The 4,500-nt window shown below is 47.8% G+C and overlaps 1 pseudogene; it reads right to left on the bottom strand.

Annotated features, from left to right (window-relative positions):
• Nucleotides 1-3,411: 3,411 nt before the first annotated feature.
• Nucleotides 3,412-3,529, bottom strand: LOC126264063 (5S ribosomal RNA; annotated as a pseudogene).
• Nucleotides 3,530-4,500: the final 971 nt, after the last annotated feature.

Raw genomic sequence — 4,500 nt, 5'->3', positions numbered from 1 at the left:
CAGGTAACACGACCCCTACGCGTTTCTGTGTTGCTCCAACGACGTAGTTACAATTGCTGTAGGCACAGCGTAACTGAGTTTTGACCGTGGATCAATAGAAACGTTTCACCTGTCGAGTGAATCGCATTTTTTTGCTACACCAAGTCTTTAATTGGGTCCTTACAAGCCGTCAAGCAGGCGAATGGCTGCCTGAGACGTGCATCGCGCATCAGATGCAGGCTGGTGAGAACAGAATTATGCTATGGGGTGCATAGAATTGGGCTTCTATGCAACTTATGGCAGTTCTCGAGGAACTATGGCGGCAGTGGGCGACGTGAACGCTATTGAGGACCACCTGCATGCCTTCGTGGTTGAAGTCTTCTCTGATGGCGATGACATCTTCCAGCAGGCTAATTCTCCGCTACATATCGCCAGAATCGCGCTGCAGTGGTTTGAGCCGCATGACAGTTTCATTCACATCGATGTCTTCGCCAGAAAATGTGTCTGATCTGTACCCATTAGAACACACATCGGGCGCCAGCTTAGTGTCCACAAACCAAAGTCCCGTGTCAGCCCCAACAGCTGCATGGTCAGCGCGTTGGAATGCCAACTTAGTGGAAGGATCAAAATCGAACTTCAACGGATGTCATGTGACATCCGCCACGAAAAAAAAAAAAAAAATTGCCACGCACGGGGGCCCGGGTTCGATTCCCGATTGGGGAGGGAGATTTCCTCCCCTTAAGGACTGGGTGTTGTCCTAATCATTATTTCATCCACATTGTCACGCGCAAGTCGCCCCATGTGGCGTCGCACTCAGTAACACTTGCACTTGGCGGCCGAACTTACCGGCCACTGACGCCATACGCTCACTTCTGTTTTACCGTCCCGTGATTTGCGGGAACTTAGGGACCTGTGAGTAAACATATGGTGCCACATACTTCTGAAAAACCCATCAAGGGCTTGTAGAACCCATGCCAAATAGAATCGCTGCTATACTGTGTTTGAAAAGTGGAGCAGCACGCCATTAAACAGGTGATTATAACGTTTTGGCTCATTGGTGTAAATATGTTAATAAATTTCGTTAGTTGTCCCTCTTAATTTCAGATTATAAGAGATGGTTCATGGAAATCAGCAGAGACAGTAAAATTTCCTGTCGATGAAAGGAGACAGCTATTAGTAAACAGAGCGTTCAGTACAGTTATTAAGAAGTCCATCTGCAGTTTGCTCCATATGCCTGCAAAAGCAGAACACTGTTGATGACAGTCAGAAACTCACCAAGGAAGTTGACGAACATCTGTAGTACACTAAATGGCTACATACATACCTCTGCAGGGTGCGCTGTGTTTACAGTCGTGATCGGGACATCGCGTCTTGTATAGGCCTACATGTCTGTTAATGAATCTGTGTTCGGCAACAGCAGATTTTTCGAAATCATTATATTTAATGTGGGGCCGCTGCTCAGTGCAGCGGCCTGAATTCGTACGTATACATGATTAATGTAACTGCTACCGCATTGAAAAGGAATTTTATGAATTCCAAGAACACTGAGACAAAGTCTGTCTTTTACCGGACGGAAGAGCTCTTTAATTTTCTTGGGTGACTGTGTAATGGACTGAATACCTTGTCTGCCTAGGATTCTTCACTTCTTTTTTCTTTTCTTTTACTAGTTCCTATGAAAGAAATCAAATTTTAGTTTTATCATCTTGTGATGATTGAGCACAACCATGCTTTCGTTTCTTAGAGACGGTCAAAGTAATATCTCATCCTTTATAGCCTTTGTTCCGCAACACGTCTTTCAAATGTGTTAATTTGTAATTCAGGTAATTCTTGTCAGATAAACTTTAATCTTAGACACCGACTTCACCTGCACTGAAAGATAGCCACGAAGGCCCAACGGTACCAACCGGCCGCCGTGTCATCCTTAAAAAAATGGCTCTGAGCGCTATGGGACTTATCTGAGGTCATCAGTCCCCTAGAACTTAGAACTACTTAAACCTAACTAACCTAAGGACATCCCACACATCCATGCCCGAGGCAGGATTCGAATCTGCGACCGTTGCGCTCGCGCGGTTCCAGACTTAATGGCCTATGACCGCTCGGCCACACTGGCCTGCCGTGTCATTCTCAGCCCACAGTCGTCACTGGATGCGGATACGGAGGGGCATGTGGTTAGCACACCGCTCTCCAGGCCGTATGTCAGTTTCCGAGACCGGGGCCGCTACTTCTCACAAGGGAACCTCCCCATCGCACCCCCCTCAGATTTAGTTATAAGTTGGCACAGTGGATAGGCCTTGAAAAACTGAACACAGATCAATCGAGAAAATAGGAAGAAGTTGTGTGGAACTATGAAAAAAATAAGCAAAATATACAAACTGAGTAGTCCATGCGCAAGGTAGGCAACATCAAGGACAGCGTCAGCTCAGGAGCGCCGTGGTACCGCGGTTAGCGTGAGCAGCTGCGGAACTAGAGGTCCTTGGTTCAAGTCTTCCCTCGAGTGAAAAGTTTACTTTCTTTATTTTCGCAAAGTTATGATCTCTCCATTCGTTCATTGACGTCTCTGTTCACTGTAATAAGTTTAGTGTCTGTGTTTTGCGACCGCACCGCAAAACCGTGCGATTAGTAGACGAAAGGACGTGCCTCTCCCATGGGAACGGAAAAAATTTGATCGCAAGGTCATAGGTCAACCGATTCCGCCACAGGAAAACACGTCTGATATACTCCATACGACACTGGTGATGGCATGTGCGTCACATGACATTGTCGACCCACCTAACTTGTACACTTGGCGAATGGGTAAAAAGATTCTTCTAGCTTGCCCGATTTAGGTTTTCTTGTGGATGTGGTAATCACTCTCAAAAAAGTGATGAAAACATAAGAGTTTGTCACATAAACTGCAACAAATGAATGCAACAGTTTCACAGTCGCACAGTTTTACCTGTGCTCTGTCAAAACATATGTTTTTAACTTTTTCAAATTTTTCCGTGTGTAGACCGTCAAATCCTGCATATGTCCAAGCAAATCTGAACATGTCCTGGAATTTTGGAGAGCGAAGTTGATTATGTGTGAGTGCCTGAACTTTGATAATTGTCTGAAAATAAAAAATTAAAATATTCACTAGAGGGAAGATGTGAACCAAGGACCTCTTGATCCGCAGCTGCTCACGCTAACCACGGGACCACGGCGTTCCTGAGCTTGCATTATCCTTTATGTTGCTTATCTTGCCCATGGACTACTCAGTTTGTATATTTTGTTTATTTTTTTCTTAGTTCCACATAAGTTCTTCCTCTTTTCTCGATTCATCTGTGTGCAGTTTTTCAAGGCCTATCCACTGTGCCAACTTATAGCTAAATCTGAGGTGGGTGCGATGGGGAGGTTCCCTTGTCAGTCAAGTAGCTCCTCAATTTGCCTCGCAAGGGCTGAGTGCAGCCTGCTTGCCAACAGCGCTAGGCAGATCGGATGGTCACCCATCCAAGTGCTAGCCCTGCCCGACAGCGCTTAGCTTTGGTGATCTGACGGGAACCGGTGTTACTGCTGCGGCAAGGCCGTTGGCAACATCCATTATCGCGGAGGTGTAATACGAGAAGATGGCGCTTCCGCCTCGCGGTGTACGTTGCTTTGAAGCCGCTGCCGCCGTGTTATATGTCCCAAAACATTAGCAAACAAGTGTCTGCGATTGCTTCTTGTTCTTAATTTCTGCCGTGTGCAGTATTTTTCTTAAGGTAGAGTGACGAAACCCGTGGTCTTTCCGAAAATTCGTAGAACATATTTTGCTGTGTTTGGACGGGTTCCAATCTTTCCCTCCCACAGCGTTCACCCAGAGACCTAGAAGGGTTGGGCCGATATGAAAACTGAATTAAAATGACGGAAATAAAACAACTACAGTGAAAATAAAGAGCGTAACCAAAACGCATGTACACTCCTGGAAATGGAAAAAAGAACACATTGACACCGGTGTGTCAGACCCACCATACTTGCTCCGGACACTGCGAGAGGGCTGTACAAGCAATGATCACACGCACGGCACAGCGGACACACCAGGAACCGCGGTGTTGGCCGTCGAATGGCGCTAGCTGCGCAGCATTTGTGCACCGCCGCCGTCAGTGTCAGCCAGTTTGCCGTGGCATACGGAGCTCCATCGCAGTCTTTAACACTGGTAGCATGCCGCGACAGCGTGGACGTGAACCGTATGTGCAGTTGACGGACTTTGAGCGAGGGCTTATAGTGGGCATGCGGGAGGCCGGGTGGACGTACCGCCGAATTGCTCAACACGTGGGGCGTGAGGTCTCCACAGTACATCGATGTTGTCGCCAGTGGTCGGCGGAAGGTGCACGTGCCCGTCGACCTGGGACCGGACCGCAGCGACGCACGGATGCACGCCAAGACCGTAGGATCCTACGCAGTGCCGTAGGGGACCGCACCGCCACTTCCCAGCAAATTAGGGACACTGTTGCTCCTGGGGTATCGGCGAGGACCATTCGCAACCGTCTCCATGAAGCTGGGCTACGGTCCCGCACACCGTTA

Source organism: Schistocerca nitens, chromosome 6, assembly GCF_023898315.1.
Source record: "Schistocerca nitens isolate TAMUIC-IGC-003100 chromosome 6, iqSchNite1.1, whole genome shotgun sequence".
NCBI lineage: Eukaryota > Metazoa > Arthropoda > Insecta > Orthoptera > Acrididae > Schistocerca > Schistocerca nitens.
Note: the sequence above shows the minus strand (reverse complement) of the source record. Positions and strands in the feature narration are given on the sequence as shown.